Here is a 23,350-nt window from a genome sequence, read left to right as displayed (position 1 = left end):
CCAAAGAATAATCAGGATTGATTTCCTTTAGAATTGACTGGTTTGATCTCCTTGCACTCCAAGGGACTCTCAAGAGTCTTCTCCAGCACCTTCTCCAGTTAGAAAGCATCAGCTCTTTGGCACTCGGCTTTCGTTATGGTCCAACACTCACATCCATACATGAATACTGGAAAAACCATAGCTTTGACTATATGGACCTCTGTCGGCAAAGTAATGTCTCTGCTTTTTAATATGCTGTCTAGATTTGCCATAAGTTTTCTTCCAAGGAGCAAGAGTCTTTTAATTTCTTGGCTGCTGTCACCATCTGCAGCTATTTTGGAGCCCAAGAATATAAAGCCTGTCACTGTTTCCATTGTTTCCCCAACTATTTGGCATGAAGTGATAGGACCAGATGCCACAATGTTTGTTTTTTGAATGGTGAGTTTTAAGGTAACTTTTTCACTCTCCTCTTTCATCTTCATCAAGAGGCTCTAAAATAATGCCATTTTGCAGTAATATGAATGGACCTAGAGAGTATCATACTGAATTATCATAAGTGGATTAAGTCAGACAGGCCAAGACAAATATCACATGATATCGCTCATATAAAATTATGATACAAATGAACTTGTTTACATAATAGAAATAGACTCACAGACATAGAAAACAAACCTTGTTACCAGAGAGGAAAGAAGTAGGGGGAGGAGTAAATCAGGAGTTTGGGATTAAAATATACACATTACTGTATATGGAGGAGATAACCAACAAGGATCTACTGTATAACATACGAAGCTATACTCATTGTCTTTTAATAATCTGTGATGGAAAATAATCTAAAAAATTCATATAAATATATATATAATCATATACACATATACATATATTTATACATGTAATTGAATCACTTTGCTAAGCACCTGGAACTAACACAACATTGTAAATCAACTGTATTTCAATAATTTTTTTAAAAAATGAGACGCCAAGATCAAAGATTGTCTTTCTATGAATCTAAAAAAATATGTAAAAAATCATATGTATATAGTATAAAACTGAATCACTTTGCTGTACACCTTAGACTAACACAACATTGCAAATCAACTATGTTTATATCAAAATTTTAAAAATTTTAAAACCCAAGATCACAAATTATCTTACCGAGGCTTTTTAGCAAAATCTTCTCCAAAATTACATGAAACCATGAAATTTCCATATTCTTTATGCAGCTCTACCCTCTAGGACACTGCATATTCAATTGACTTATTTATCACGTATATTATTTATTTTCTTTTTCTCCCATTATATATGCTCTACCAGGTCACAGATTTCATCTTTTTTTTTTTAACCCATATATTCCAAGGACTAAAACCAGTGCTAAGTTCATATCAATTGCCCAATAAATGCTTCATATTTGGAAGGTTTTGACCTGGTTTGATGTCAAATTCACAGTCTCCAGCCACAAGCCATAAACTATGTTGTTCCGCACTCATACCTTCCACCTTTCTAAAACTGCAGTCTCCCCATGGCCATCGATTCCACCTGGAACGCCCTGTGCCTTAGGTTGCATTCCGCAGAAACACACAGTGAGACAAGCATTTGTGTGTGAGCAATTTATGAAGGATGTGTGCCCAAGAGAAACCAGCAAGAGGGGGCAAGGGTGTGATTTCAGGCAGAGTCCCAGAGAGGGTAACTTCAGCTCTTCCCAGTGGGGAACCCTTAAGTGTAAATCACGCCTCCAACTCTGACCCAGTCCTAGGCAAAAGAGTTGAGCTTTCATACTCCCATGCTAATTAGTCATCAACTAGGGCGGCCCCAGGGACATAAACTCCCAGGTACTTGTAGCTGTCTGCAAGTGTGGGCAAAGCCAAGGGCAGGCCTCCAACCAAGAGACTCTTGAACAGGCTTTAGAGGCAGAGGAGCTCAGACGCTTGGAGAAGAGAGCAAAGAGACAGTTGTGGGATGCAGGGATATCTGAGCAGAGCCCCCACAGTGCCTCCTACACCCATATTTTCCCCAGTTCATTTTACTGAAGTCTTACTCATCCACCAAATATTTCTTTCTTTATGCATCTTAGTGGGCTTCCCTGGTAGCTCAGCTGGGAAAGAATCTGCCTGCAATTCAGGAGACCCCGGTTCACTTCCTGGGTTGGGAAGATCCCCTGGAGAAGGGATAGGCTACCCACTCCAGTATTATTGGGCTTCCCTGGTGGCTCAGATGGTAAAGAATCCACCTGCAGTGCGGGAGACATGGATTTTCTTTCTGGGTTGGGAAGATTCTCTGGAGGAGGGCATGGCAACCCACTCCAGTATTCTTGCCTGAAGAATACTCATGGACAGAGGAGCCTGGAGGCCTACAGTCCATGGGGTGACAAAGAGTTGGACATGATTGAGTGACTAAGCATAGCACACAGCACATTTATCTTAGGGCAATACTAGAGCCACACCTAGTGCTTTATTATTTTTCATTAACTTTCCCTCCCCCTCCCCAGGCCATAAAATCCATAAGGACAGAGATGGTCTGCTCTAGATATGCGCGTTTCTACACTATGTTGTGAACAGCAGCAGGGCCATTGGCTTCCCCGGTGGCTCAGAGGGTAAGGCATCTGCCTGCAATGCGGGAGACCTGGGTTCAATCCCTGGGTCAGGAAGATCCCTGGAGAAAGAAATGGCAACCCACTCCAGTATTCTTGCCTGGAAAATCCCACAGATGGAGAAGCCTGGTGGGCTACAATCCATGGGGTGGCAAAGAGTCAGACACGACTGAGCGACTTTACTTTCTTTCTTTCTTACACTGTGTTGTGAATACAGCAGTGCCATTGAATATTTCAAGGCTGTGAGTTTCATGAAAGTGAGGAGCAGTTTTTTGTTTTGTTTTGTTTAATCACCTTGTATCCAGCAACTATTACAGCATCTGGTACATAGCAGGCAATAAGATCATGTTTGCAGGGTCTGTGTGTGTGTATAAGTGTGTGTTGGTCCCTCCGTCTTGTCTGACTCTTTGCAACCCCATGGACTATAGCCAGTGTGGCTTCTCTGTCCATAGGATTCCCCAGGCAAGAGAAGCCTGGCCAATTAAGAATAAATACAAATATTAAGTTCATTGCGGATTACAAAGTGCTCTCCTAGCTCTAAGGCCACCAATCCCTCAGAGAATACAGTTGTGTAGACTAGGTATGACTATCTCATTCTTCATAAAGAAAGCCTTGGTGAATGGATTTCCCAGTGACTTACTGACATTTTAAGTAGGCACTGTGTGAAGCCTCAGAACCAAATCTCACTTCAAGTTCAATTTGTTTCCTCTTAGCATCTCCAGCTCAATGGACACAAATCTAAACAAACTCCAGGAGATACTGAAAGGCAGGGGAGGCTGGCACGCTGCAGTCCGTGGGGTTGCAAAGAGTCGGACTTAACTGAGCAACTGAACAGCAACAAAGCAATACTGATTGATTAATTGATTGATGGATAGGCTGACTGACTGATTGATCAGTTAGTAGGGTAGGAACACACTTGGAGACTGAGGTCAGTAAACAGACCCAAGATGGCCCATTCATTTAACAAAGTTACAACAAGGTGATTTACTCAAATAAAAGTCATAAAAGTAGTATTTATTAAGCATACAAAAGGCAATCAACAAATGTTTGACCTTATTGAATTGAATTACATAAAATGGAATGGAAATGCTTGGCTTGAACTAAAATAGATGGAGATAATTTAAATCAAAGTGAGTTTTATGGGATCTTTTGCTCCCTGGTTCCCCATGTTTTGTCTAAAATGGGAGCTGGGAAGAGAAGTCAGGAAGAAAGTTGTCAGCAGGTCGGTGACTATAAATCACTGGCTTTCATTCAGTAAAATGTGTCAAGTAACCTATAAACAGGTCAGACCCCCAGCACCCTGTGTTGTAAACCCATCTTAAACCGTATGAGTCTGCAATTTTCTGGGCACTGTTCTTTTTACCCAAACTCTTTGTCACAGCTCTTCCCACCTCCAAGAAATCTACCATTTTTCTCACCATTCTGTCTTTAGCTATTATGGGGGCAAGCATTCAGCCTAGTTTATGCTCAGCTGAGAACAGATAGGTAGCAACTCAGCACAGATGTTGTCAGCACCTTCCTTGCATCTGCTCTCCAGGATGTCCCTCACGGACCTGCCGCAGTCTCTGCTGACACTGTGAGTCACTTAGAGCCTGGCCCAAGCATGACAGATGAGACAGGAAATGAGTCTGTGGTCCCTGGGACCAGCTGTCAACCAATGATGAGTTGTTGCAGCACTTTGTACAATAGCCAGGGCATGGAAGCGACATAGATGAATGGATCATCTATGATACATCATAGATCCATCATCTATTCATCAACAGATGAATGGATACAAGAAGCTGTGGTCCACATGGACAATGGGAATATTACTCAGCTATAAAAAAAGAATGCCTTTGAGTCAGTCCTAATGAGGTGGATGAACCTAAAGCCTATTATACAGAGTGAAGCAAGTCAGAAAAAGAAAGACACATATTGTATATTAATGCATGCACATGGAATCTAGAAAGATGGTACTGATGAACCTACTTGCAAGAACAGACTTGTGGACACAGTGAGGGAGGGAGAGGGTGGGATGAATTGGAGAGTAGCATGGAAACATGAAAATTATCCTAGGTAAAATAGATAGCAGGTGGGAATTTGCCATATGAGATAGGGAGCTCAGTCCAGAGCTCCGTGACCACCTAGGGATTGGGGGGGGGGGGGGAGATGGGAGGGGACTTCAGGAGGGAGGGGACGTATGTATACCTGTGGCTGATTCATGTTGATGTATGGCAGAAACCAACAGAGTACTATAAAACAACTATCCTTCAAGTGAAAAAAAAGAGAGAGAGAGTGGAAGATAACAGCCCTAACTTTGTCATCCTTCTGATAGAACAACTCTGGAGGAAATGTTGACTATACCTCAGAATTCCCCAAAGGGCTTGAGCTTTGGCTGCCATTAGCAGTCATGTTTTCAATAACAAATCTCCCTTGGTTTCCTTTTCCCTGCCTCCTCCCCATTCCCACCCTAGTGCTCCCCAGAATCATCTCCAAAATAAATGGCTTCCAGGAGAAACCAGAGGGAATTGAGACTGCTTCTAGGAGGACCCAAGCCTGGGTTCTATTACTGCATTTGGGACATTTATAGTTTTAAAAGCAAGAAAGCCAGGTTGACAGACCAAAGGGATACCAGTAATAGGGGAATTTTAATACGTAAGATAGCCCCAAAAGGGAATAAATTGCAACACGGAGGCTTCCCAGCAGCATCCTCAGTGGCGGTCACTCCGTGTGTCGACACCACAGGCAGGCTGGCCTGGTAGAAAGAACACTGGACCAGGTGTCAGAAACCTGGATTCTCATGTTGCCATTGCCACCCCTCCCTGCCCAGCCTTGTGATTCTCTCTGATCTCTCTGATCTTTCATTTTTTTTCTTTTGGAAATTTATAAGATTGGATTACTTGGTCCCTAGGGCCCTGCAATTCCCATGAATCCATGGAAGAGGATGAAGTGCATGGCACCTCTTGAAAGGTAAGTTCCACAAGTCATTAATAAACAAGCAAACTGTTCACCCAGCACGGGCTCTAAGAGGGACTGTTTAATTAGGCACACGAGACATTCCAATCTGTCTAGACAGGCTTCTCTTTTTCCCCAGGATGCCTTCGGCCAGGCTTGCCCCGACTGTGACAAGGTGTCCTTTGGCTGCAGACAGTGATTTTGTTGGGTGATAATTCTAATGCCATAGAGTCAGCGGTGGAACTTTCTTTAATTTTAATGCTGTTTGCCTTTCCAAGGGGAGCTACCTGGGGGCAGTCACCCCAAAGACAGCCACAAGAGGCTGTCTGTGGACAGGAGTCAACAAGAAGTAGCTGCCGGTATAGCCCTCATGCCTACCTCTCCTTCATCACAAGTGAGTGTTTTTTGTTTTTTTTTTTTTAGTTTCTGCCCCCTTCCCCTCCATCCCTGCCCGTGGGGAATAAAATGTCTTAACTTTGAAAGGGAAATTCCAAGTCATTTAATCAACAGCCCCTTTCTCCCACAGCAATCCTCCCCAGGATCTCTGGCAAAAGTCTTTGAGAAGAGAAAGGGACTGCTGGATGTCTAGATTCTTTAACACTCACATTTGAGTTTTGTGACAACACAGGCAAACAGAGGACAAATTCCTTGATCTTCCGACTGAAGTGGGCTTTAAATCTGGGTGGACGATATTATCAGAACTCATCTGATCTGATGAGGAAGTAGAGGAAAAATCACCGTCAGGAGTTGAAATGAATTCTCAAAGTGCAGCCGGTTGATCAGACAAGCACTGGATGTGATCAAAACCACTTGATTTCTTGTTTGCTTGTTTGTCTCTTAGGGCCCTTTTCAAATTTATTCAAAGGAGGAAGATGAAACATTGTCTGAAACCATAACTTAAAGTTTTTAAAACTATTTTTAAAGGAATATATACTTATTCTAGAAAAATTGATAAACATAGATATAAATAAAGCAAAATCTTACCAGCTGGAGATAGCCACTGTCCAATGTCAGCAGATTTACTTCCATTTTCCCCCATCAATCTAGACCTGTACTGTCCAATAAGCTAGGCACTTGTTGTTCATTCACTGAGTCTTGTCTGACTTTTTGCCACCCCACGGGGTGTAGCATGCCAGGCTCCCCTATCCTTCATTGTCTCTGGGAATTGGCTCAAATTCAAGTCCATGGAGTCGGTGATGCAATCTAACCATCTCATCCTCTGCCGCCCCCTTCTCCTTTTGCCTTCAATCTTTCCCAGCATCAGGGGAGTCACTAGACACATGTAACCTAGCCTCCCTGAGTTCTATCACCTGTTTCTACTCTTTGGCAAGCCATCTAGGTGTTGTTTGGATTTCCCCTTCCTGGTCCTGGGCTTCCATGATGACTCAGATAGTTAAAAACCTGCTGGGGGAAAAAAAAAAAAAAAAAACCTGCTGGCAATGCAGGAGACCTAGGTTCATTCTCTGGGTTTTGAAGATCCCCTGGAGAAGGGAATGGCAACCCACTCCAGTATTCTTGCCTGGGAAATTCCATGGACATAGGAGTCTGGAGGACTAGAGTCCATGGGGTTGCAAAGTTGGAAATGACTGAGCAACTAAACTTTCACTTTCCTGGTCCTGCAGTCTGGAAATCATTTTTAGGCAGAAAACTGTAGCAATTTTAGGGTTCACCTCATTTGCTCCCCCTTTCTCAAGAATCACAGTCCTGTTACTGTCTGTTGTCAGATGTCTGAAAGCAGTCGTGGAATATTAACTTTTTACTTACCCCTTGTAGTTTTTCTGCCTTATTGCTTCACAAAACACAAATAAAGAAAGAAAGAATTCCCTGGTGGCTCAGACGGTAAAGCCTCTACCTGCAATGCAGGATACCTGGGTTTGATCCCTGGGTTGGGAAGATCCCTTGGAGAAGGAAATGGCAACCCACTCCAGTACTCTTGCCTAGAAAATTCCATGGATGGAGAAGCCTGGTGGGCTACAGTCCGTGTGGTCCCAGAGAGTCGCACAATCTCAATACAATTACTGACGGTGTCTGCCCAAGGCACTATTCCAGTATCTTTCTTCATTCAAGGTTTGACACTTTCTCTTACCCCATCCCCACCTAAGATGAGGTGGAGCAGCTGCCCATAGTGAAGGATATATTTGGCTTCTATCCTCTTTATCGTCTATGTCTTCCCCACTCACTGGCTACTGCTCCGCACCTCATAAGAGTCAAAGAGAATGGGCTGCCAAGGAGAAGAGGAGGAGGAAGGACAGTTTTCCGGGTGTGAATGTTATGTTCTCTGGACCTGGCAGTTGCCCAGCAGTAACTTTCTCCGTGGATGGCTTGAAATCTATTGGGAAGTTTCTCTGTTAGACCCTCCAACTACAACTTCTGTGACATTATGATGCCTCTCCTTCAGTTGGCTGCTCCCCCCCACCCTAGATTTCTTGGGGCTGAAGGTCACGTCCATGGTGGCATTTGAGCCTAAATCCACCCCCAGCAGCCCTCTTGGGCAAGACATGAAATAGCTCCAGGCTGGCCTGGCTCTGTCACCATCTGGTCCGCAGAACGTGCTCTTGTATTTCTTCTTCCATTGATTGCCTCACACACCCTGTACTCCATTCTGGCTTGTCACAGGTTGTTATAGCTTCTTTTCTTTCTTTCTTTTTTTAAAGGAATCTCTTGGTACTTTGTTTTTTTGTTTTTTGTTTTTGTCATGTCATATGGCTTGCAACAGATAGAATTTTGTATGGAACACTGATTGATTCAAGATTGAGAAAGGAGTACGACACGGATGCCTGCTGTCACCCTGTTTGTTTAAACTATATGCTGAGCACATCATGAGAAATGCTGAGCTGGATGACTTACAAGCTGGACTCTAGATAAGCAGGAGAAATTTCAACAACCTCAAATATGCGGATGATACCACTCTAATGGCAGAAAGTGAAGAGGTGCTAAAGAGTCTCTTGATGAAGGTGAAGGAGGAGAGTGAAAGAGCTGGCTTAAAACTAAATATTAAAAAAACTAAGATCATGGCATCCGGCCCCATTACTTCATGGCAAATAGAAGGGGAAAAGGTGGAAGTAATGACAGATTTCCTCTTCTTGGGCTCTAAAATCATTGCGGATGGTGACTGCAGCCATGAACACAGACGTCTGCTTCTTGGCAGGATAAGTGCGACAAACCTAGACACTGTGTTGAAAAGCGAGAGCCATTACTCCGCCAACAAATGTCCGTATAGTCAGGGCTGTGGTCTTCCTGGTGGTCACGTAAGGTTGTGAGAGCTGGACCGTAAAGAAGGCAGAATGCCAAACAACTGATGCCTTCTAACTGTGATGCCAGAAAAGAGTCCTGAGAGTTCCTTGCACAGCAAGGAGATCAAACCAGTCAATCTTGAGGGAAATCAGCCCTGAATACTCACTCACTGGAAGGACTGGTGCTGAAGTTGAAACTCCAGTATTTTGACCATTTGATGTGAAGGGCTAACTCATTGGAAAAGCCACTGATGCTGGGAAAGATTGAGGGCAGAAGGAGAAGAGGCATCAGAGGATGATGAGATGGCTGGATGGCATCACCGATGCAATGGACATGAACTTGGGCAAATTTTGGGAGGCGGTGAAGGACAGGGAAGGGAAGCCTGATGTGCTGCTGTCCATGGTGTTGTGAGGAGTCAGACATGACTGAACAATAACAAGTATGTCTCTGTTCTTTGTGTCTAACAACTGCAGGGAACGTGACTGAAGCTTTATGACTGGTCCCATCAAAGCCCTCCAAGCATGAGAAAGATGTACACCCTCAATTCCTCCCTCTCAGCAGGGGAAAAGATTGGAATTCACATTCAGGAGAAATTCTCTACAAAGAACACCTCCCCACACACACATCATTTTTTTATTTTCCTTTTTCCTAAATCTTTTATATTCTCAAAGTAGATGAAAGACTTAAAAAATAAATAAAGGTTTAAAATCAGTGATCTAAGCTTCCACTATTGAAGCTAGGAAAAAGGAAAAAATTAATCTGAATTCAATAGAAAAAAAGAAAGAAAATAAATATCAGTATAATAGAAATCAATAAAACAGAAAATAAACAAGTACAGAGAAATCGATTAAAGCAAATGATAATTCTTCTGAAAAGATCAGTAATAGTGATAAACTTCTTCCTAAACGAATCAAGAAATAAAAAGAGAACAAACACAAATCGTGAGTATCTGGAATGAAAGAGGGAATAACACCATGGAGCCTATAGATCTAGGAAGAAATAGAAAGACTCAGTAATCTAATACTTATCAATGAAACTTAATTAGTAAAAAGAAAATCATTATGGTGGCTCCAGAGCCAGGTGTCACTAATGGATTCTATCAAATAAGTATGTAAAAAAACAATACCAATCTTGCACACTTATTTTGTGAGCCCATAATAACTGTGATCCCAAATCCACTCAAAGACATTAAAAGAAAACGAATTTGCTTACAGAGCAGAGTTGATCTCTCTGTTATACAACAACTTCCCACTAGCTGTATATTTTACGCATGGCGGTGTGTATCTTTCAATGCATCTCTCTCAAGTCATTCCACCCTCTCCTTCCCCTACTGTGTTCAGAAGTCTGTTCTCTTTGGCTGCATCTCTATTCTTTTCTGTAACAACCTAGAGGGGAGGGACGGAGTGAGGGGTGGGCGGGAGATTCAAGAGGGAGGGACATATGTATGCTTAAGGCTGATTCACATTGCGGTATGGCAGAAATCAACACAGCATTGTAAAGCAATGATTCTCCAATTAAAAATTAAAAAAAAGAAAACCAGTGGCCAATATTACACATGATATAGGTAGAAAACATATTTTAAAAATATTAGTCATTCAAATCATGCAATATATTAAAAAGACAATGTATCATGATTAAGAGAAGTTCATGTGAGAAGCGCAAAATTGGTTTAAAATTCTAATTTACATAAATCTTTTCCCCAAGAATGGGAACAAGGCAATGATTTAGTCTCACTTATGTAAAAATTTCAAAATTAAGTTTTGAAAAAATATACAGACCAATGAGATGAGACTGTTTTTCAACATTGTGCTGAAATAATTAGATATGGGGAAGAATATGTAAACCCTTCCTCACACTATATACAAAAAAATGATTAAAAATAAACAATAGACCCAAAGGTAAAAGGCAAACTATGAAGTATAGAAGACTATCTTCATAGCCATGGTGAGTCTAGATTTTCTGGGAAGAACTCTAAAACTAGTAGTCATAAAAAGGGTTTAAAAAAAAAAAGATAAAAAGAAGAGTTCAACTTCACCAAAAGATACAATTCAAAAATAATTACACAAGTCATGCAATGAGAGGATATACCTGCAGTATAAACTGATCAAAGGATTGTATCTATAATATATAAAGAACATCTCATCTCAGTTTCAGTTCTGTCACTCAGTCAGGTCTGTCTCTTTGTGACCCTGTGGACTGCAGAATGCCAGGCATCCATATCCAACATCAATTCCCAGAGGTTGCTCAAACTCATGTCCATCAAGTCGTGATGCCATCCAGTCATTTCATCCTCTGTCTTCCCCTTCTGCTGCCTTCAATCTCAGTGTCAGGGTCTTTTCCAATGAGTCAGTTCTTTACATCAGATGGCCAAAGTATTGGAGCTTCAGCTTTAACATCAGCCCTTCCAATGAATATTCAGGACTGATTTCCTTTAGGATGGACTGATTTGACCTCCATGCTGTCCAAGGGACTCTCAAGAGTCTTCTCCAACACCACAGTTCAAAACCATCAGTTCTTCAGCACTCAACTTTCTTTATGGTCCAACTCTCTAAAGAACCTCTAAAACTCAAAAATAAAAAGGCAAGAAATCTATATAGAAATGACAGGGTGAGTGGGAAGTAAGACATAAGGAAGATAAATAAATGGCCTAGAAGCACGTGACAGAGTGCTCAGCATCATTAGTCATCAGAGAAATGGAAATTAAAACCACATGGAGATACCACTACACACCTACTAAAATGGCTGATATTGTAGCCTGAACACACCAAGCATTGGTGAGGATGAGGAGCATCTGGAACCCTGATACAGTGTGGTGAGTTTGTAAAACGGTGAACTTCAGAAAATGGCTTCTCAGTATCTTATAGAATTAAACACCCTACAATCCGCAAATTCACTTCCGTGTGTTTATCTAAAGGAAATGAAAACTTACATTCTACATCACAAAAATATTTGCCCAAGAATATTCAGACTTTTTTTTTAAATGAAAGTCAAAATCTTTTTTACAAAAAGTCCTATAAGAAAAATTTTAAAAAGTTCATAACATTCATTGAATAAACACATTTCAAAAATTTTGTATATTAGAATACTACTCAGTAATAAAAGAAACAAATTATTAATACATTCAATAATATAAAACAAATCTCAAAACATTGTACTGAGTGAAATAAAAGCAAGTACAAAAAGCTGCATACTACATGGTTCCATTTATATGAAGTTTTAGACAAAGCTAAACCAACAGTGAAAGAAGTCAAAACAATGCCTGGTTTCAGGGGGAAGGATGAGCAGGAATTGGCTAGAATTCGGCATGAAGAAATTTTCTAGTGGATGCAAGTGTTATATATCTTTTAAGAATGTGAGTTATACATATTCTATGTATTTGTCAAAACTGACTAAACTGTACACTTGAAATCTTTGTATTTCTTTGAGCATAAATGATACCTCAAGAGCTTTCCTGGTGGCTCAGACAGTAAAGAATCTGCCTGCAAAGCAGGAGACCCAAGTTTGATCCCTGGGTCAAGAAGATACCTTGGAGAAGGGAATGGCAACCAACTCCAGTATTCCTTCCAGGAGAACCCTGAGAGGGTAACAGGCAGGAAGGCTAGTGGTCTCCAAGCGGAGGAAATAGGCTGCAAGTGTCAGACGTTTTTTATCTCTCTCTTAAGCTGCAGGAGGAAACAAACTACAAGTGTCAGATTTTTCCCCTTCTCTATACAAATTTAAAAGGAGGTTTCTCTTAAAATTCTGTGTTGCCATGAGGGCACCTGGTTCCACCCAAACTTAACTTTTCTCAAACTTTGAGCTAACCAACTCACTTTTCTTATGGAAATGTTTTTCTTGAGCTATGTTAATGAACTATGTATTTACCCTAGACTCTGTCTTTCTTCAAGTTGTTTCTGCTGAAGACTCAGAACCGAGAAGGGCTTAACAAGCCAGTATGTTTTACTCATACACTGTTCTCCTCATCTGTTAATGAAACTATATATTTATTTGGAAACCTCTCTTTCTTCAAGATTCACATCAATCGTTTTATGGCCCCGGATGACTCAGCTCCTGCCAATGTTATCTCAAAATGCATATTGTGGGTGAGGGGCCTGGTGACAGTCTGAGTGTGGAGACATTCCCTTTTTCTAATTAGCAACCTGCTGGTAGCTATATACCATCCGGCTAAAGACTAGCAGGGGGACACTCTTTCTGTCCCCTTCTGATGTCTATGTCAGAAGCTTTCTCTGCCTCTTTTATAGTTTAATAAAACTTTATTACACAAAAGCTCTGAGCGATCAAGCCTTGTCACTGGCCCCGGATTGTATTCCTCTCTTCCGGAGGCCAAGAATCCCGGCATCTGTCATGGCTCAGCAACAACGTTTCAATCCCATGGACAGAGAAGCCTGGTGGGTTACAGTCCATGGGTTCTCAAAGAGTCAGACACAACTGAGTGACTAACACACTTAACACTATGCTTCAATAAAATATAACATTTTGAAATTTTTTTTTAAATGTGCTGCAGTAATAGAAGCATTGTAATAGAAATGACTGATAGGAGCAACAGGGACACCAAAAATGAAGCAGTCAGACTTGATTGGGAGGCGGAGGTATGGCTATCTGAGAGTGAGATCTGGGACTTGGTGTATCACTAGGTGGTTGTACCTGACATGGAGGATGAAACCCAAGTGGAGGATGTCTATCTGGGGCTCAGGAATTCCTGGCATGACTCAGGTTAGTATGCATGAGAGGCAACACAGGTAGTGTGTTTGTGCTCACCTAGTCATGTCCAACTCTTCTTGAAACTATGGACTCTAGTCCCCCAGGGTCCTCTGTCTATGGAATTTTCTGGCCAAGAATACTGGAGTGGGTTGTCACTTCCTACTCCAAGGGATCTTCCCGACCTAGGGATCGAACCACATCTCTTGCATTAGCAAATGGATTCTTTAAAACTGAGTCACCAAGAAGCCCTAGTATAGTTAGTAACCTGCTATGAAGTGCAGGGAGCTCAACTCAGTGCTCTGCGATGACCTGGGGGGGTGGGGGATGGAAAGGGTGGAAGGGAGGTCCAAGAGGGCAGGGATATGTATACATGAAGCTGATTCATCTCATTGTACAGCTGAAGCTAACACATTGTAAAGCAATTACACTCCAATAATTAATGAATTAGAAAGAAACTGAAGCCAAACTAACTAGGTTTATATTTTAACTCCAACCACTTACTCGCTTTGAGACTGAGACTTTGAAGAAATTCCCTAACATTTCTGATGCCTCGTATTTGTTCTTTGTAACATAGAAAAAAATATATATTACTTACCCCAAGTTGTTATTATGAGAATAGTATGCTTTAAGACACATAAAACTCTTAGAAAAATATCTGATGTGTACTTATACTCACTAAGCTTTGTCATCATTACTTATGTTATTCTGAAGAAAAAGAATTTTGATCATAGGTCCTGAGGGAGGGGCAGGTGGTAAATTTTGGTCATAGGTGCTTTCCTGATAGCTCAATTGGTAAAGAATCTGCCTGCAATGTAGGAGTCCCCAGTTAGATTCCTAGGTCACAAAGATCCCCTGAAGAAGGGAGAGGCTACCCACTCCAATATTCTTGGACTTCCCTTGTTGGCTCAGCTGGTAAAGAATCTGGCTGCAATGTGGGAGACCTGGATTGGATCCCTGGGTCAGGAAGATTCCCCAGACAAGGTAAAGGCTACCCACTCCAGTATTATGGAGTGAAGAATTCCATGTAGTCAAAAAAAAAAAAAAGAATTCCATGTAGTCAGTGCGATTGAAAAGAGTCAGATGCGACTGGACGACTTTCACTTTCACCTTCCCGAGGGAGTGAAGAGTGAGAGGCAATGAGAGCAGTGGGACATGAAACGTCATCTATTCTCCAATCAACCCTGAGTCATAACGATGATGAAAACGGCAGCTGAGTCCAGAATGCTAAGAAACCATTTCAGGGGGACTTCATTCCAGGGTGCAGGTGGTAAGGCAGGACCAGAATTGGAATGAGATCATTCTCACCTTGCAGAGTTAGCACCAGCTGAGTTCAGTGCAGAGGGAGTAAGAAGAGCACCTAGCCTTGCTATCACTAATGAAGATGACAAGGTAGCATTGATCAGCATGGATAGGGATCAGTTTACTTATAGGTCCATTAAATATAATCATAATCTTTCCGTTTGGACATCACTTTTACATCCTACTTCGGTAAGCATTTTGAAATATTTTGAGAGATGCAGAAAAGGCATACGCATCAGAGTCAGATAGACTCAAATCTCAACAACCTCTGTGATGACATTCATTGTCTGAAACACACTCCGCAAATCACCCCACTTATCTCTGTTGTTGCTTTTTAATTGTGAAAATAATACTATCATATGCATGGCTATATTAAGCGCAGTGTAATATATAAATTACGTTCTGTATTGCATGTTCTACTTAATTAATCCTTGTGATGCTCTATGAGGTAGGTGCCGCTATTAATACTATCTCCATGTTACACCTTATTTAGGAAACTCAGTCACAGAATTTTATAATTTGCCTATGGTCACAAAGCTAGCAAACAGTAGAGTTCAGTTAGGAATCCAGATAGTTGGAATACAGATTTGTGCCTGAGTCTGAGGATATGAGTGGTATCTAACACATATTCGGTTACAGTGAGGACCACTTTGGATCATGTGAACAATGTGTGAGACAGACATGGGGTAGGCGTTTAATGCTAGGATGGAATTAGGAATGGACGCTTGTGTCTATCTTGTAATTCATCAGTACTTATGATTGCCTGTTTGGCTTACTAAGCCATGTCCACCAATCTTGCCACTATTAATCAAGTGATGCTATTTTGACCCTATTGTTTTTAAATCTTTATTGAATTTGTCACAATATTGCTTCTGTTGTTTATGTTTTGGTTTTTTGTCTGCAAGTCACATGGGATATTAGCTCCCCAACCAGGGACAGACCATGGATCCTTCCATGATCCATCTGCTTTGGAAGGGTTTCCATACCCTGTTGGAACCACTGGGCCACCAGGGAAGTCCCTTTGACCCTACTTGCCTTACTCTTTTATCATATCTCAACTCAGATAGTGAAGCTAGAGTGAAGGTGGGGAAAAGTACTTCCTCCCCTCTTCTGTTTTTCTGTGATGGACTTAGAGATTTCTTCTGCACTGTAGACCTCAGTCCAAACTTCTTAGATATTTAGAAGCCCAAAGATGGCTTCTACATTAAATGAAAAGTAATTTCATTTGAAGATAGCTTGTTTGAAGGCAGAATCTTGTTTTTCTGAGTCACTTCTTTCAAACTTTCTTACCCAATTAATAACATTCCTCCAGGAATCAGCTATGCCAGGCTTGCTCTTGCCTCATCTGTCTTGGCCAACATACACATTTCATTCCTGAAAGAGAAAACCCTCCAAATCACCCTGAGTTTGGAGCAGCTGGTACCAAGACAACTTAAGCAGATCCAAGCAGAGAGATGTTAAAAACAGAGTCAGCCTCACAGGGCCTTTCTGAGCTCACACCATTCAAACCTGAGAGTCTCACATAACACTTTTACACGGTGTCCTTCCCATCCTGAGAACACATCTAATTCTTGGAAATCAAGACTCCATTTCTCTCAGTAAACTGTTGAGCCTCATTCTTCTTACCCTGCCAAATAGAGTGAGATAGTTTTGCCACTGTCCCTAAGGCCATTATAGTAAATACGGTGGGTCAGACTGACACACATATGCACACACACACACACACACATATTTTAATGGAGTTGAATTTGGAAATGAACCAAAGAACTGCAATGCAACCAAATGAGCTCTAATAACTGGAAAATAAATTATATCCTTACTCAGCGTGGTCTCTGTATCAAACTTCATTCATTCATTCATTCCACAAGTATTTGCTATGTGCCAAGGAGAGCATTTAGTATCAAGAATACAGAATCTTTTCTCCCAAAGGATTTATAGTATAGAGGGGTTAATACCCAAGTAAATTAAGGAGTATCTGACCTTACATGATAGATCATAATACAGTTGACCTTGAACAATGCCAGGGTTAGGAGTGCCAATACTCCACACAGTTAAAAAATCTGAAAATCTTTACATAACTTGTATTTGGCCCCCCATGTACACGGTAGGGCTTCCCAGGTGTTGCAGTGATAAAGGAATCCACCTGCCAATGCAGGAGACATAGGTGACTCAGGAGACATGGGATCAATCCCAGAGTCAGGAAGATCCCCTGGAATAGGAAATGGTAACCCATTCCAGTATTCTTGCTGGGATAATCCCATGCACAGAGGAGCCTGATGGGCTGCAGTCCATGGAGGTGCAAAGAGACAGACACAGTTGAGCATGCACACACACACGGTGTCTCCGTATCCTCAGTTCTGTATCTGCAGATTCAACCAACAGAAGGATGAAATTACTTACTCAGAGTCACAGAGCTGAACTCGAGAGCCCATGTTCTTATCTGTTCTGCCACATAGCCACTCACAGAGAAGTAGCAGAATTCAATGGGAACGTTAATTCAGCTGGGGAGGGCAGGGGGACAGGGTCGGCAATGGGCAGAGGCAGGTTCCTAGGGACCAAATTAAATGGACCTTGTTCCAAGAAGAGAACCACAGAAGTGATTCAAGCCCAGAAAATGTGTAGCCTCAGGAACGAGCAAAAATCACAGCACTTGGTGCATATAAAGTGTTTAGTAGTGAATCAATAAATATTAATAGGTAAATGGATTCCTTAAATTGAGTACTATCTGGGATGACAAATAATGTGTAACCTCTAAACTAAGAGGAATGACTTTCCTGCATCAAAGGGCTCTGTGCCCCTATAAACCTAAGAAGAAAGAGAAGATGATGTTTAGAAGACAATGGCTAGTGTTTATTGAGCCACTGGAGCATCATGCAAGTGAATAATGAGAATTATCTCATTTATTCCACAACAACTTAATGACATGGAGGCTATTATTATGTCCATTTTACAGATGAGAAAGCTAAGGATCCCAGAGTTATGAAACGTGGCCAGTAATCAGGTCATCCAGGAATTAGGAGAGCCAATATTCAAACCCAAGACCTTTTAATTTAGCTTAAGTCCTTCCTACGTTGGTTTGGATTGGTCAAGAAACTAAAGTGGGCAAAGACTGCAAAATGGGAGGAGAGGTTGCCTAGCTAACACATTTACAGAGAACTGAGAAAAGGAAGGGCAGAGGAATGGGGTTGCAGGCTAGCAGGAACCTAATAACAAAAAATGAAATTACCAAGATGCCAACAAAAATCCTTTTCAAATTCTCCCTTTGCAAAGGCAATTCCACTTGTACTTTGATCTTTGACCTGGACCCATACAATTAATTCCACATCATATTTCTGCATATGGCTCTCCAAGGAGAATCGAGTTTACACTTCCCCCCGATTCAAACCATAACAGTACTTAATTAGGTGATAATTTATGTAGTACTTAGCATGAACTTTTGGCACTTGCTGGAGAAGGCTGAACAAGTGTACACATGTTATCACCTGACTACATCAAGTAATGGGCCCGGGCATTGGTGAGGTGTCTTGGGCTTTACAAGGTATCAAATGACTTTTATAACCCTGTAGTACCTGGTTTTCTAGTAGGCAGAACTGTCTCTAGTGTGTATTAATATACTGAATATTATGCCCACATGCACTTAAAATACTGATTCCGAGCCCTTCAAAACAATGAGGAGCCTAGAAAATTGTAGAAACAGATGTTAGATGAATAGTAGGCCTTCTCAGGGTCTATCATTCTGCTTGAAGAAAATGGTGCAACAGCAGAAGGGAATCATTCGGACCTACTCCAGGGAAAATAAACCCATCACTCCTTGCTGGACACACATGATCTGTGTTGATAACGAGTTTCTGAGCACTTGGCTCCAACCCTCATACCCCAGCCTTGTCAATGAGCCTGACCCAGAAATGGCTCTTTTCTAGGCACCCCATGAGGGCTGAGAAGATCATGATTATATGACCGCCCCCTCCCCCCACAAATGTTGGAGGTGCTCATTTACATAACACATGCTTGGCAAGAGAAGGGAAATCCTGAAAGATGTTAAGTACCTGGACTTTAGTGAGTGTAATTGCTGGAGTTCAAACCCCTGACAGGATAGAATCGAGAAGACCATCTTCCAGTAGTCATCATATGCATGTGAGCTAAGTCACTTCAGTCATGTCCAACTCTTTACGACCCCACGGATGGTAGCCCACCAGTCTCCTCTGTCCATGGGATTCTTCAGGCAGGGATACTGTAGCAGCCCTTATACTCATGAACAAAAGAAGAAAGAAACATGAAGGGGCGTTATTTTGGCTCCTGGATGCTGCAATGTGTCTGTCCTCTCTCTAAAGTAGAATCAGGTCATAGAGAAAGTACAGTCACAGACTTGGCCTTCTTTGGTTAACTCTGAGAAGAAACAAGACAAAGAGAACATAGAACAAGACCTGTATTCCATCATGAGTGCCACCAGGTCACTCCAGGCCCGTGGTCCTCTGGGGACTAGACAAAGTAGCTGGTATCTGAGAACCTAAGACAGAAGGAAATCCACAGAGATGACTCATACCATAAGTCACAATCCCCACACACTACTGACAGTTGTTCCCAGCAGCTTCAGATCCCTGCTTAAGTCTGTTCGCTTTCTGAGCCAGGTCATCTGGCACATCACCCTCAGGCCCATCTAGCTCAGGCCTCGCTCCAGCGTTATGGGTTGAAACTTTGACTTGCTTCCTGCAGCTCTGACTCTCCGTGGGCCCTAAGGAATGCAACATGAGGGCTGTTTCAGGCTCCCCCCACCCCTGCCTGCCTCTCTGAGACCACCGTGTCCTTGCACTGGCTCCTCAACTCGTCTGGCTCTCTGCTTGGGGAACACCCTCCAGAAGCAGAGCTGTGGTCGAAAGGAACGCAAATAGAAGCTGAGAAAAATTCCACTACAAGATTAAAGTTAAAAATGAAACTTCTTCCCGCCTCGTGGTGTATTTCCACCAAAAACGGAGGCAAGATGTTTCTAGCTATTACCCCTACACAAATATTAGTGGGTCTGAAATCATATTGAAATCAAGTCTATGATAGTTTCACAAACTGTGTGCTTCTTCTCTCTCCAATAAATGTTTTAACATTGAAAGTAACTAAGACATTGTTCCGGGTGCTGTGAGGAAAACAAAGATGAGTAATGTGCCCTGTCTTTAGGGAATTTACAGCCCAGCTCAAGAATAAAGATACTAGTACTTTGGCTCCAGCAAATCTAGATGACTGGGATTTCTGGGCTGGGAGATTCTCAGAGATCATCCAGGCAAACACCCTAAACTGCCTCTGCTTGAGCATCTCCAGCGACAGGACTCAGGACATTTTTTAAATTTTTTTGAAATATGCTTGATTTACAATGTCGTGTTAGTTTCTGCAGTATGGTAAAGTGTCAGTTATATGTATACATATACCCACTCTTTTTTAGATTCTTTTCCCATATAGGTCATTACAGAGTACCCTGGGCTCTACAGTAAGTCCTCACTAGTGATCCATTTTATAGTGTGTACATGTCAATCCCAGTCTCCCAGTTTATCCCTTTCCCCTTTCCCCTGATAACCATAAGATTATTTTCTACGTCTGTAACTCTATTTCCTTTTCATAAATAAGTTCATTTGTGCTAGCTTTTTAGATTCTACACATAAGTGAATAATAGGGAGAAAAGTATGGAAGTTCCTTAAAAAACTAAATATAGGGTTATTATATGATCCAACAAACCCATTCTTGAGCATACAGCCAGAGGAAATCATAATTTGAAAAGGTATATGCACCCCAGTGTTCATTACAGCCCCACTTACAATAGCCAAGATATAGAAGCAACTTAAATGTTCATCAACAGAGAGAGAGATAGAGAAGATGTGGTACATATGCACAATGGAGTATTACTCAGCCATATAAAAGAACAAAATAATGTCATTTGCAGCAACATGGATGGACCTAGACATTGTCATACTGAGTAAAGTAAATCATGACATGTTAGTTCAAACTGTTTAATCTTTGAACAGTTTCTAAATGTATTTTTATATAAAATTGAAACATATCCTTTTGGGGCTTCTGTCAGCAGGTTTACCCTGAATCTGTAAGCAAAATCTAAGTATTCTCTATGAGTCACGTTGAACATCCATATTTAAAGCTATTTGTCACCTGTATCCCTGAAATATTCTTCTCTTTTTCAGACATGATTCAATTCTTTGAATCATTTTTAGACCACATAGTTTTATGTCTCTTCATAATTATTCTGCTAACTTTTCTCTTAATTCTTTTCAAATGGACTATCCTTTTGGGAATATTAAAAAAAGGTCAATATATGAGATGTGGTTTAATTAAAGAAGAGAGGAATTGACTCACGCCTCTTTTTTCCTAAGTGCTATAATTTAGTGAAACAACGTTTTGAGAGCCACATCATACATATGGAGCTTACAGCAACTAAGTCCCTAGTGTGCCCGCCTGTGTGATGACATGATTCGTTTATCACTCTGATTGGTTTGGAGAAGCCAACCGCTCACCACAGAATAATTTGTCACGAGCCCGCTGCTCCAGCCTGTCTCACTAATCCTGGATCCCCATTCTGCCATCTAACCTTCGCGCCTGGGCCATTTCCTCCATCCAGGCCTCATGAATCTATGTGTTTAGCAGACTTGCTACAGTTTATTTAAATGTTAATGAAGACAGGACTCAGGACAAAGCTCTACAACACACTGCAAGACCATTCCTTCTGTTCTGGAAAAATCTTCCCAGGATCCACCTGCTTATACCGCCCGTACCTGTATCACCCTCCTCCAAGCTCTCCTCACATTTCAACAGGATTAGTGCAAAACCAAAGTTCAACCCTCCTGCCTGCCTCTGCGCTTGCTTTCCTCGTCGTCTACACACAACGCTCCAGCCAGAGAGATTGTTAGCACTGAACCGGAGCAGCTCTCTTCTTCTCTCATCCACTGAGGGCCTCCCTTCTCTATCTCAGTAAGAGTCAAAGCCCTCTCAACAGCTGGCAAAGCGCGCCGTTCAAGCCTCTTCCACCTCACCTACTGCCTTGCTTGCCTTCAAGCAGGCAGCTCAATCCTGCTGGACCCTCTGCTGAGCCCCAGACACAGGTCCGTGGGATTCTCCAGGCGAGAATACTGGAGTAGGTTGCCACGCCCTCCTCCAGGGGATCTTCCCGATGCAGCGATCAAACGCATGTCTCTTAAGTCTCCTGCACTGGCAAGCCAGTTTCTTATTACTAGTACCACCTGGGAAGCCTGCTCATTACAGACCACTCTGGCCAATCTACATAAAGGTACACCCTCCACATACACCTGACCCTGGGCCCTGCTTCACTTCTTTCCATAGCCCGTGTCATTATCACCTGCTGACATAAAATCAAGTACACATTAATTTGTCATTTTAGCCAAGTTATTGACTGTCTTAACTAGAATGTGGAACACTGACGTATGCTGTTTACATCATGATGCCTCTCCAGTGCCCCATGGCACCTGACCCAAGGTAAGAATTCAACACACATCTGTTCAGTGAGTGAACGACCCGCTACTATTGAGATGACCTAGTAGCTTATTTGTATTGATAGGTTTCCTTAAGCATTTGTAGGGTTGTATGGAGCATCTCTGGGGTTATGTGGATTTGATCAGAAGTGAGTATGAAATAAATTTTTAATTCTTGGAGCAGCGGCTGACTCCTACACAAACTTTCATTTTTGCTTTCAATTTTTCCTTTTCTTATTTTGATGAAGCTATCACTGGTTTTGTGTAACCACAGAAAATAGAACTGTGACTTGTGTTGTATGTAGCTGATGTTATGTGATTTTCCCATGGCCTAATATGTTTCTGGGCTTTCCTGGTGGCTCAGACAGTAAAGAATTGGCCTGCAATGCAGGGCACCCAGGTTCCATCTCTGGGTTGGGAAGAGCCCCTGGAGAAGGGAATGGCAAATCAGTATTCTTGCCTGCAGAATCCCATGACAGAAGAGCCTGGTGCTCTACAGTCCATGAGGTTGCAAACAGTCAGACACAACTGAGTGACTTTCATTTTCAATATGTTTCTAATAACTCAGGCTTTTTTTCTCCAGGAAAATTATAGAAGAGCCTCTCTCCCTCCTCCCCCCATCCCTCCCTTCCTTTCTCTCCTTCCCTCTCTCTCTCTCACACACATACACACACAGCACTCTAGACATACCAAGTGGCTCTTCTGAATGTGGAATTATTCACTCCCTAACAATTTCCCTGCATAGCCTCATTGGCATCTGATTCTAGACTGAAGCTCCAGCTCAGACGAGAGGATGACAGGAAATATCCAAAGCTGATTTTCCATTTCAGAACACCCAGTTTCAACACAGTGTAGTGATCCCATTAAACAGGAAGGCAAGATGAATGCAGTGTGATCTCTTCTGTAAAACAATTTTGCTTCCCAGAAAGATGATGTGGGTTCTCGATAGCAGATACATCTGGTTCCCATCCTATTTTACCATCTGTTAATTTTGTAAAGGCTGGACAAGACCCTGCATCTCTTGGGGTCTCACATATCCCATCTGTAAAGTGAGGTTAATATTAATTATTTGTACTGAGCTCTGTGCTAGATGCTAGTGATGAAGAAAAAAAAAAACTCATCCTTTTCCCCATAGGGT

Source organism: Dama dama, chromosome 6 (assembly GCF_033118175.1).
Source record: "Dama dama isolate Ldn47 chromosome 6, ASM3311817v1, whole genome shotgun sequence".
Classification (NCBI taxonomy): Eukaryota; Metazoa; Chordata; class Mammalia; order Artiodactyla; family Cervidae; genus Dama; species Dama dama.
This window is presented reverse-complemented; position numbering follows the sequence as displayed.